Below are 12,905 nucleotides of genomic sequence, written 5' to 3' on the forward strand. Positions count from 1 at the left end.
GGATGATGGTGTTGAAAGCAGAGCTGAAATCCACAAACAGGATCCTGTGTAGGTTCCTGGGGAGTCCAGGTGCTGGAGGATGAAGTGAAGGGCCATGTTTACTGCATCACCTACAGACCTGTTGGCTCTGTTGGCGAACTGCAGGGAGTCCAGGTGGGTCTGTGATGGATTTTAGGTGGGACAACAAGGCGCTCAAAAGACTTCATTACCACAGAGGTCAGGGCGACGGTCTGTAGTCATTTAGTCCTGTGGTCCTTGGTTTCTTGGAGACAGGGATGATGGTTGAGGCTTTCAAGCCGGCTGGCATGTCTCCAGTGAGGTGTTAAAAATGTCTGTGAACACCATGTGTATACATCTAAGCCAAGTAGGTTAGCTGCAGCATTGATTTCTACTTCAGCTGCCCAGATATCATCAGATTGTATTCTGAACTTGTTTATATAATCCTTCAAGATGTGTACTGCCTGTCAATCAATGTGCTGAACAACAACACACTGCACTCCATGTTTTTCATGATAGCAGGCCTAAAGTTATGATGAAATATTGGTTTCCACACACAACGTGTGATATAGCTCGAAAAAGCATTTCTATCAGCATCATTTTGTCTGTTGTGTACGTTTCACCCTATGAACCTAATGATCTGAAGTTAAAAACATGCAGTACCTGCCACAGGTGATCTGGGACACCTCAGTGCCCATGAGCTCCAGCACTCGTCTGGGTAAAAGTTCGTCATTGGTGGAGCCATGGCCCAGCTGACCCCACGAGCCATCACCAAATGTAAACAAGCCGCCATCCTGCCAGAGACACAATACAGAATTCCTTTTTTGTTGTTTTAGACAGAGTTTCTTAGCATAGTAGTGCAGTCAGAACTAAAGTACTGTTTTTCCCCATGACCACAAGTAAAACCCACGTGTCCTGTGGTGGATTAAGATTAGTCAGGGTTGGGCAGTTTGGCTGGAATAGGATATCAGATTTTATCTGTGCAATGAAGGTCAACTTTGCAAAGGAATTTTCCTCCGGGACCTAAGTGGTAAAGGTAGTAGGTCCAGGTTATACATGTCCCAGACATGGAAACAGAACTACTCTCTCTAGTTCACACTGAAGTATTTCCCTGTGGGTGCATAATGACAACTGGGTAGGTCGTTGCCTAGTCCACCAAGGACAAGATATATGGTGATCTGCTTCAGTCTTAGATGTTTACAGTCTCATTAGAATGTAATACATGTGGACTCCTAATTCCAACATGACCTAGGTAAAGCACTAGAGTTCAGTTTGGTTTTGACACTACATAGTGTTATCACTTTGTACTGCTGTTGGCATTTTTCTTCTTAGCCGAGCTTCATTTAACAATGCTATGTAAGACATACCAAGTTTCCTGAAACCTTCATCTTCAATGAGGGTTGACCAGTTCACAAGAACTTTCTTTCACAACCTTGGTTGATGCTTTAGTAGTGAGTCACTATAAAGCTAGAATACTGATACCAAACTGGACTATTTAACAGTTGGTGGCGGAAGGAAGTGAAAATTACTGCTGTTGGAGGGGGGTTTATCTACATTCATACCTTGGTGAGGGCTGCTGTATGTTCTTCTCCACAACTGATGTGAACAACCTTCTGCGATCTCAAAATTTGATGTGGCATGGGACAGCACGGTCTGAGGAAGGGAACACAAACAAGAAAGATCACACTGTTCCCCAGTGCTACTAGTGTCATGTTTTTACAAATGAGTGGTAAGACATGGCAACTTCTGCATTTGAATCTAGTATTGTGGTGGCAATAAATCACTAACTTTGCTTTCCAATAGGTATTTGTAGGTTATCATGACAAGACAAAACATTTGCATGAAATGTTCCTATAGTAGTCTCTCCCACATATGGCCACCTAGAAACATTTTAACACACAGCGCTAAATAAAGTAGAACAGTATGGTATCATTGTTCCACAGAGACTTGTTTACAATTTCCAGTAATATGATTGTATACTGTATTTTCCATATAGGAACACTTCAATTAAAGATAGTCAGAACAACACTGTGTAGGTCATTGTATCTGTTGTTCATCTGTTGTGTTTGTTTATTTTCCTTATTAATAATTTACTATGTATTTAGCTATAAATAAATGCCCTTATTTATTCATTAGGAAGTGATTAATTACTCCAGTTTAAGGTTCCCTGTTTTCCATAAATGTGGTGGTGCCCCTTTGAACAAGTTTTATTAAAGTAGTTATTTGGCACAACTGTAAGTGAATTGTATTAAATCTACGCATGTATTATGTGTATATTATTACCTTGTTTTCATTGAGACCCAGCTGTCCAGCTTTGTTCTTGCCCCAACCAAATACAGCTCCGGACAAGGAGAGAGCGAAGCTGTGGTCTCCCCCGGCGGTTGTGCCAAAGGAATTCCCGCCAGAGACTTCAGGGATGAGGGAACAGCTTGCTAGGCTCTCCTTTCCCCAGACCGAGCTGACCGCTGGTGTTCTGGCCCCACGTGAACAGCTGGCCATCTGAGAGGAAACAGACAGAGAAGCAAACTAGTTAACTGTACATCTACACCAATTACCAATTACTGCCTGTACAGGCAAATATGCAACATTTTGCAAGCGCTGTTCTAACCGCATTCCTTAATGTCATTTCACTTTGATATCACTGATGTTGTTATTGTTGAATGTGATGTGTGGATGGGCAGCAGGTTGTAAAAATGAACATTAAATAGCGGCCGTATGAAGCGTCTCCCCAGTGACACTGTGCCCATTTACGCATGAGCCACAGCAACATAAATTAAGAATAAAAATTCTCCCGACACGCCGACTGGATCGGTCAAGATCTGATGTTAATTCCTGAGCTCCATCAGGGTGGATGATTTGTGCGTATAAGCCTATATAAGTTCCGTTAATGTCAGCCGATCCGCATATCACACCAATTCAGCTGCTATAATCGTGACAAAACAGCTGCTGAAGTCAAATTATTAGGCTGTAATATCAACCAGAGCATTCAGCACTGATCTGTTTCATGTTTTAATAGCCTAATAGTGCCCATGTAGTCTGCACGTAATTACAACAGTAGAGTCCTGTGATGACAGCTGTAATTGGGCTATATGAGATAAATGTTACTGTGTCATTTTGTAAAGGGTGCTGTAATCTGACTGTTTAACAGATGCTATTAATGTTTATTGGAACCTCGAGATGTTTATACGTGTTATAATGTTAAGAGACATGTCTGGATTGTGAAGAAATGATCTGAAGCCTTTAGTGCCAAAAGCTGGTCTGCTGCTCTGACAGAGATCACAGCTCAAAGCTGTGCAACAGGTCATATTTAAATGACGTCGCTTTAAAATGACGGCTCGAGGAAAGGACATCTCATTTTGTTAAATGCCCGTTGCCTCGACTCCTCTCTCCTCGCATCTCTTCCTTGACTCCTCAAGCTCGCATCTCGGGTGGGTGCGACTAACATGTCTAGAGTCGATGAGGTGAAAATTTGGGAAATGAGAAAGGCCCTCAGACTAGTGACACCTGTGTGTAATTAGTTTCTCCCCCACCTGTGTATTGAAGTGGTTGTCTGTCTTTCAGTGGTTGCCAGTTGTTTGTTTGAATGTAAGCTTCTTTCGACGGGAGGCTCTGTGTGTTTCTAGTTTAGTCTCTAGTTAGTCTCCTGTTAAGTTTCATGTCTCCCTGTTTCTTGTGGAATACTATTTCGCTTGGATTTTTGGACTTTGTTTTTACCTGCACTGTAAGTTTCACCGTTTGTGCAATAAATCACAGTAATCATCAGTACCATCTCTGTGTCTGCATTTGGGTCCACAAACTCTGTCTCCTGCGTTCAGCCCTGCCGGCTGAACGTAACATTAGTGTTCATAAGCTGATATAATTTCTTTCAATGTGCCTTTTTGTGGTGATTAAAAAAATATTTGATTATGAACTAATTACAGCTTGTACAGTATTTTTGTGGGGCATGTTTGCTTGACTGACAGGTGCCTCAGCCTAGCCCTGAACAGTGCTGCTGTGCAATGAAGAGACTGTGTCTTTCCCACCTCTAGATAGTGCAATGCAGTGCTGATTCCCACACATTACTTGAGAGATCCGGTGGTCACACAGCCTTTTGACCAACCTAGAAAAAACAAACATTTGTTTATCAGGACCAACAAATTTACGTAAATATAATAGAGGACAAACAACATAACATAAAAATTTTAACTTTTCTCAAACAAACAAAAAAATGTGTGACTAAGCTACTCAGTACTCAATCTAAGATTGCAAGTAAACCACAAATTACAGTAAATCCCATGTTTTCATCTTTTTATCAGCTAAGGTGCCATTTAATGCACCATGGTATCGGAGCTCAAAGATTGTCTTTGCCTTAAAGGTGGGGTATGCAATTCTAGAGAAATCCAATACATGATAAATACCATGATATAAAGTGAACAAGCTAAGTTGTGGGTTAGTAAACTGCTGCTGCGAAGCTAACATGCAGAGAGAACAAGACGGTTTCCCAGAGCCAGCACACCAGCTCCAGACAGCGATGCTCAACTCTCCTGCTACTATTGCTAACATCACAACATCAGCATATCTTGGCAAACTACAATGTAAGCTCAATGTCCATATGCAAGTCATTTAACATTACCTGACACACAAATCATGGCTGGAATAGTGTTGTGTGGCTCAATTTAAGCCACTTTGTTTGTTTCCCGATTACAGAGCCAGGGCTGTGTACAAACACACTGAACAGACAGCTAGTGGACCGTGAGGAGATATTCCCTGAATTGACATAAAGACGTGTATTGGATTACAACCGTATACCCAAACTTTAAATTAGTCTGTCATATTAAACTGAACTATAAGTACAGCCCTAAGACTACTTTACAATCATGAAGGTTTCACGATCCTACAGCAGGTAATTCACTGCATCTGAATAGTTAAACTACATTACACTCTAATTTTATGGGAACAGAAATAATTCTCATCATTATTTTGGATGCGTGAGTCCCTACAAATCGTCTGTTTTGACTGCTTGAGTACTGTTATGTAGTGCTCATGTCCCAACCTCCAATCTCTTCAAAGTCATTTTCTTGTAGTGTTTTTATCTCCTTTCAGGCTAAAAGATGAAATCGTTCCTTTATTGATGCCCCATAGGGCAAATTCAAAATGGCACAGCGGAATGTAAAAAGAAAGAACAAAATATAATAAGTTGAATCCGTAAACATCAGAATCAAGTCTATAAAATATATACACAATCAAAACAGAATCTGAAGAAGCTTGAATTCCTGTAAGGTGTGCTACTCAGTCACCTTGGGATTCGAACAGCCGCCTCTGCAGTCCCCAGGCCGAGCTGGCCCCCTTCACCAGCTCCCCAGGAAAACACTTGACCGTGCTCATTAACCGCCAGAGAATGGGCCCGACCACACGACACCATTGTGATCGTCTGAGTATCCAGAGCTCCCACTGGCTCTGTGGAGAGGAGGAAGAGCTCGTCAGACGTCTGCAGTTTCATGCCAAAAACACAAGTATGTACAGCCTTGATTTGAGAGTGCAGGTGCTGTAGATACTCCTTTCACAAATGGCATTATGGTCCCTTTAACTTTTCTGTTACGCACATGTCATACCAAGTGTAATATTCTGCTTATCAAAACTAAAATAATGTATGTTTCAGCTAGAGAATCCAAATGGTAACTTTCTTACTTTATCTAATCCTTCTGACAGCAAAAACAGGCATGTGCTGAATGTAATAACATAATAACACCTGAGATACAGAAGCTAGGAACGTATAATAATGTTACATACACAGAAAGAAATCTGAGTCATCCATACTTTCGACTGCACTGTGAAAATGGGTTTGTCTCCATCCAGTATGTCTCCTGCTGTTAATCTGGTTTATCATACAGTTAACTTGGTTAATGCTACAATTCCTTAGAAAAAGAACAAATACACAAATGTGTATGTGTTTTCAATTGAGCTTTAACTATAGTATGGCATTTAATCAGCAATCTTTATTTTGTAGGCTCATAAAAAAGTTATATTCATCTAACTAAACATACCTGATGAAGGCCTACTAATTAAAACATTATTAAATAAATTAATTACGGGTACTTATACAGTGTGTGGGATGTCATCAAGGCAGTTTCCAGACTGCATACTTGTCACCAAGGATTTTTATGTGTGAAAAAACTTGTCAAGGTCAATGTATTTGCTTGAGGAGTCGTGATTACATTTAATTATTAAAGCTTCACAATGGAGATAGACTGGTCTTAATATTATTTGTGAGAACAGATCAACAATCTTTGTGTAAAAAACACTTTCCAATATTTATGATCTCACAAAAAAGAAAATGGGTATGTGGCTAGTCATGCAATCTATTGTTCCCACTCAGAAATGGAGACACTTTGACAAAAACGTGTAGGCCTATTTATGATACTCTCTATTATACCAAGCAGGAAGCTTCCGGTCAGCAAACTGACGCGAACACGGAAGTCCCTTAAACCTGCATTCTATCGAACGGCCAGCAGGGGGCGACTCTTGTGGTTGCAAAAAGAAGTACGGTCCTATTAGAAATAATGGTAAAATGACTCTAATTCTCAGCTGATTTATTACCCCAGTAAACAAAGTAGACCATAAAGCAGAGTATGCTTCAGGGCGGGATTATCTGTGATTGACAAGTCGTTACTATGGCAACCTGTCAGTCAGGCTAGAGTGACTCGTACCTACGGCACTGTGTAAATTTAACCAGCGCCGTTGAAAAGCTTATTAGGAGTTGGCTTTTCACTCTCTCTGGTGAGTACATTTAGTTTTAAAATTGTTTAAAACTGTTCTCTAGACAAAATTGTCAGCCCTGTTAAAATGACAGTTGAACACGAATTACAGATGCACCTAGCTAAGCAAGCCAATTAGCTCCACACACGGCTGTTAGCTCCACGGTCTCGTCCAAATATGGTCACATCCGGTGCTGCTGGTTGCAAAAAATCAACATGGCGGCGCCAAAATTTTAAGACATACAGTACAAAAGACATTTCACTGCATTTTCGGAAGGCACTTTCAGTTTTACATAAAGATACGGTGTTTGAGATACGAATAAAAAAAGGTTTAGACGTTAAGTCCAATGTGTAATTTCTAACATCAACGTTCGCTGTACAGAAACAAGCCATGCTAACAGCTGAACTTAGGCACAGTATTACTTTGTGCTAAATGCTAACATCATCAGGCTAACAAGCTCAAGGGAATGTCATTAGTTCTGCAGCTATTTGGTCAAACAATGAACACCTGCACCAAATGTCATGGCAATTCATCCAGTTGTCAACATATTTCACTAAAAACAAAAACGTCAACCTCATGGTGGCACTAAAGGAACTCACAGATCACCAAAGTCAGTAGGATTCATCCTGTGGGATCCATGAATGTCTGTCCAACATTTCATTGGAATCCATCTAATAGTTGTCAAGATATTTTAATATATCTTGACATATTTCAGCCTTTGGAAACACCCATGTTATCTTCACCCGCATTTTCACCTGCTAGGTAACTTTCCATACACCTAGGGAAAGCTTTTTGGTGCAACGACCTGCAATTTGTAATTATTAATCTAAAGTCTGTGAATGTGTTTTTCACGCTGAAAGCTTACCTGGTGAAGTACCTGGTTTGTCGTGGCCCAGCTGCCCATAGCTGTTAGAACCACATGTGTACACACTACCATCATGCAGCAGGAACATTGTGTGTTGCCCTCCACAGGCCAACTCTTTCAGTCCCCTGCCACTGAACACGGGACAGTTCCTTGGCTCAAACATGGAGTTCCCCTCCACACCAATCCCCAACTGTCCATCCTTTGCATTCCCCCAACACAGCATGTTGGCGAGAGGAGAGGGGATGAGCACCAATCTGAAGAGACTGAGAGAGTGACGGCCAGATGGAGGAAGATAGAAAATGTTCAGGCTTGAGAGCAACCCCGCTTTCTCCTCTTCATGTAAATTCCAATCCTCAAAGAAACAAAAAACAGAGTAATTACGTCATCTTTCTTCATTGGGAAAACATACTGATCACGGTGCTCCACGTGTGAACCCATGTTGATAATAAAGTAAGTACGAGTTTAGAGGTGGGCGTGGCTGTGTGTGAGAATGATGTAAGCAGCATGACAGAGGAATAGGCAGTGTGTTTAAATAAACCATGTCGGTGTAATCCCATCTTAAGCAGCTCCAACCCGGTCTAGCCTTCAAGACGATCCACTTGCAATACAGGCATGTTACTGAGGGAGTTAGCCAAGCGTAATGAACACATGGGTATAAAACATTATAAAAGGAAACACAAAATGACATAAATCGGTAGACAGAAAGAAGTGAGAAGAGGTGAAAGCAGTATGGAACCGCCGCATCTGTCACCTCATCAAATTGAGGGCTTCAGAGGCTTTAGACCAGGATTACCTAATAAATTCATACAGAGGACAACCGCGGCTACCCTTCACTACTCCAATTTGATCACTTTATGCCCATCTAGCCCCTATTTGTAAAGTTGTTTGCTCTCTATCTCCACTGTAGATAAGATCTGTGTGAACAAAAATATAATTTTTGTGTGTAATATCTGCATTCAACTGCCAATATGTTAGGCACGTAACAGAAATGAATGCAATCAATTACAAAAGCCCTGCAATAAATCCTACCACCATGAATTACAGCTAAACAATTAGTCCATTAATCAATAACTGACAAAAAATGTATCTGCAAATATCCTGAAAATGGATTACTTGATTAAATAATGTGAATATGAATATCTGCTTGTTTATTTAGTCCTCTATAAAAGCAAATTGAACATCTTTAAATTTTAGACTGTTGGTCAGAATAAACAATCAATCGATTTATTTTCAAAATTTTCTCACATTTTATGGATATATTGAAAAAATAACTGGCAATAACAACTGAAATTAATGTTAAACTTATATGCAGCTCCAGTTATGATGTTAGGTTTTTGTTAAAACTATTATATATCAATAACAGTACACAAAAGATTTGAAACACCTCTCTATTTGGGTGGTGATGGTGCAGTGGATAAGACGCATCCTCCAATGTGTCCCTGAGTAAGACACTTAACCCCTAGTTGCTCAAGAGGCGTGCAACCTCTGACATAAATAGCAATTGTAAGTCGCTTTGGATAAAGGTGTCAGCTACATGAATGAATATATATTTTGTGTTTTATTAGTCTTTTCCTTGTTAGGGTTTTACCATTTAATTCAAATGTTCACTATTCACTTATTATTTTGTTTGACTTTTGTAAAGCACTTTGTAATCCCTGATTATTGCAAATGCTACAAATCAACTTAATGGCTATGATAAGTAGCAGTAGTATAATGCAATACAGATAAACAGCACTCCAAATTAAATCAACGTTGACCATTGTAACCTTCATGAGGAAAGCTAGATTGTTATATTAAACTGCATTATTTATGCCTAAGTGCAACTGTTACCTACTAACCTGACAATTGGGTGTATACTGAGAGAGTGTAAGAAATAATTGAAAATGAACTGTAAGACCACAGTTAACACACTGAACCCAATTGGTAAACACTGGATAAAACGTGAATAGGCTAAATGTTATTATTAACTTGCTGTAACACCTCAGACTTGGTCTTGAGCTCCTAGGAAATAATGTGAATCCATGTTTATTACCTGTTAGCAACATAGGTTAGCAATCACTGCATTAGCTTAATATGAAGCTAGTAGCTAGCTGTATTTAAGTGGCGTTAATTTAATGGTCTAGCCTAATCAGCTGTAGGACATGTAACGTTTTTTAAGGTTATGTTAGCTTGCTGTTGAGGAGAAAGTGAAGGAGTGGCCTGGGTCTGCGCTGTGCAGACATGTTTAACACAGTGTGCAGGCGTAGCTACATTTCTGCACTGACATTAGCTGGTTAAACAGACGGCTGGATGACCTAAAACAAGCCGTTAACGTTACAGTTACACAGTTAGCTAATTAACCTTAGCAAACCTACGGCATCGCTGACTGTCAATCTTGTGGTTAAAAAAAACAACCAGCAATCCCCTGGCTATCCGATGTCTACACAGTCAGTAAAACCGTGCTGCAATGTTGCTGGTTCATCCAAAATTAAAATGCGGTGTTTACCTGGACAGATGCATTCTGATATATTTGGGCGTCTGGTTTCGGTTCAGCTCAGAAAACAAACTAGGAAGTACCAATGCTGCCTACGTCACAGAACGTTGTAGGCAGGAAAGGCTGCGATTGGCCCGCCGATCCGGGAGTGTTTCAACAAATTCTGTGACGCATCCATCTGACTAGTGATTTCTGACTAGCCTATACTAAGAAATTACATAGACGTTAACTGCTCTTTCTGTGGACTTCATTGTGAAACAACCATACACTTATTTTGGACCTGTACCTGTAGCCTACTGTCACTTTTTTGGAACGACTTTGCCCAATATATCTGCTGCAACGTTTTCAAAGTCTTTATGAATGAAATGCAACAAATACATACAAGCTATTCAGCACCCCAAAGCCTTAAAGATTCTTGATATATGTACATTTTTAATTGCCTGAACTGCTGATTATATGTTTGTTTTCGTTTTGTTTTTTTGTTTACAACTTTGCCCCTGGTGTATATACAGTCTATGGTGTGTATATGTACTTTGTCATTGTACTGGAGTTAAAATAAAGAATAAAAGATACATTTTAACCTAAACATTTATCCTAAACATTTTCAGTGCAAACGTTTCTATTTTACAGTATCACCGCTTTTATTTTGATACCAACTGTTGCCAAATGGTGCCTATTTTTTTATTTCGAGGGGCTGCAAAGAAAAATTATAACCCCACAGATACAGAGAGTCTGTAAGCAGTGATCATGTCATGATGAAGGGATGATTTGTAACAGACCTATTTGTTCAAAATGGACGAGTCAAGATATTTTTTCTTGAGGGAGAGGTCTGAACAATGCAGCTTCAATGCTTCTGGAAAGACAGTCCTGTAGCCAGAGGAAGCTTCTTTGGAGGGGCATCTGATTTCCCCAAGCAGCTAGAATTGATGCTCTTGGAGTCGACCAACATTCCACAGACCACAATCAACAACCTGATAAATTATGTGAAGGAGATGTGTTGCACTGCGTGAGGCAAATGGTGGTCCCACCAGATACTGACTGGTTTTCCGGACATTTTTTTGAATGGCCTTTCATTGTGGCCAGCCTAAGGCACACCTGTGCAATACCCATGCTGTCTGATCAGCATCTTGATACGCCACAGATGTGAGGTGGATGGATTATCTCGAAGGAGAAGTGCTCACTAACACAAATTCTGACAGATTTGTGAACAGTATATGAGAGAAATAATCCTTTTGTGTACATAGAGAAAGTCTTAGATATTTGAGTTCAGCTCATGATGAATGGGAGTAAAAACAAAAGTGTTGCGTTTATAATTTTGTTAGCGTATATTGACATGTCTTTTTTGAAAGCATTTTTTCTTTACAGCATTTTCCCCACACTTTTTTTACAGTACTGTATACATATTGTTTGACAGATATCAGGGAGGAGTTAATGTGAATTGAATTTCATTTTGTTTTTGTGAGAGGCAGTTGCATTTTGATCCATTCGATTCAATGCGATGTGATTTTTAAATGTATGCATGCATTCCATTTGTAATTTAGCCAATAAACCACACCATTGTAGTTACACTTAATTACACTGTGAAAAAGACTTTCATCCAAAACAACATGACAAAACAGCATAGTTAAGAATTGTTGGCTACTTTAGCCATCATTATAACTACACTGACAGCACAGAGTCATGTGACAAAACCATATGGTTGAAAGCTGCATTTGAATTGTATTTTGCTCATGCTAGTGAGACTGACTGAATCCAGTCCAAAACTTCACACAGATCAATGGGCCTGACAAGTTACCACAAGACACTAAACAAAATAGTATAGGAAACCATCTGGAATCATTAATATTAAAATATATCATATTTCATCACAGCGTTTAACAGTTTTACAATGCTGTGAGCTCTATGTGGGTTACTGAATGGTTAAATCAGATCAAACTAACTCCTTAGTAAGTTATGGTTGACACAAGACAATACGTCCACATTTGGACAGCATGCTTATTCAGACTTTGCTTGTGGAAAGCATGAAATGTACTAAATGGCCCCTTAAATACATTTGATAATTATTTCTGATCTAAAATAGTGCACTGGTCCCAGAGGAAATAAGAGGTGACTGGGCGCCAGAAGAACTAAGAACATAATGGTGTGTATAGAGAAGTAAATAAGTTTGGGGAAATTCACATAAATAATAACCTCTAACGCTACAGGGTCCTTCAATATCAAATGTTACTCTGACTGGCAGCAGGATACATCAGAATGGCACCTGCAGATAGTTTGTAAAACGTAATTTTCCCCATTTTCAAGGAGATAGAAAACCATGGAACCAAATAATTTTTACATTTATTTATTCTGTATTAATTTGTGTAGCCTATTATCTCCCTTTGCATCCACCCCACCTAATTCCCCAACTCATTTATCCTTGTATTTTCTTCATACTTTCTTTATGCATTTCTGCTTCATTATGCAATTGTGAGGGTGCTGTCATTGTAAATGTTAAAAATTTTCTTCTATGCCTTTATTTGTTTTATAACCTGTTCACACAACCACTTTTCATTTTCCTGTTTCTCTGGTTATTTGGAAGCAAAACGCCTTCAAGAAGGGGAGGGGCTTGGCGCTTGCCGCTGCTGATTGATGATTGGTGCATACAGCTGTCATTTATCGTTCCTTGGACCATTCGTCTTGGGGGCGTCAAAGTAGGCGTAAACGTTTCTAGCATGCTGATTGGCGTAGCACGTCCAGTGGTTTTTTAGCTTAGGAGGTGGGAGCAAGGAGAGGTGCTACACTGTTTACTTTCTTATCTCTTTTTGCACTGAATCATCCTTTATGAAAAGACAGGAG

At 39.8% G+C, this 12,905-nt stretch overlaps 1 long non-coding RNA gene and 1 pseudogene across 1 annotated transcript; both read right to left on the reverse strand.

The window, feature by feature from the left end:
* Positions 1-6: 6 nt before the first annotated feature.
* LOC119889542 lies at positions 7-1,627 on the reverse strand. The gene is made up of 3 exons (XR_005442087.1): positions 1,560-1,627; positions 661-791; positions 7-332 (listed from the first exon to the last, which is right to left on the reverse strand). It is a non-coding gene; the product is annotated as an uncharacterized LOC119889542 (long non-coding RNA).
* A 635-nt stretch (positions 1,628-2,262) lies between these two features.
* Positions 2,263-10,191, reverse strand: LOC119889543 (annotated as a pseudogene).
* Positions 10,192-12,905: the final 2,714 nt, after the last annotated feature.

Source organism: Micropterus salmoides, unplaced genomic scaffold (assembly GCF_014851395.1).
Source record: "Micropterus salmoides isolate LMB-PRFRI ecotype aquatic unplaced genomic scaffold, ASM1485139v1 Ms_hic_scaffold_521, whole genome shotgun sequence".
Taxonomy (NCBI): Eukaryota; Metazoa; Chordata; class Actinopteri; order Centrarchiformes; family Centrarchidae; genus Micropterus; species Micropterus salmoides.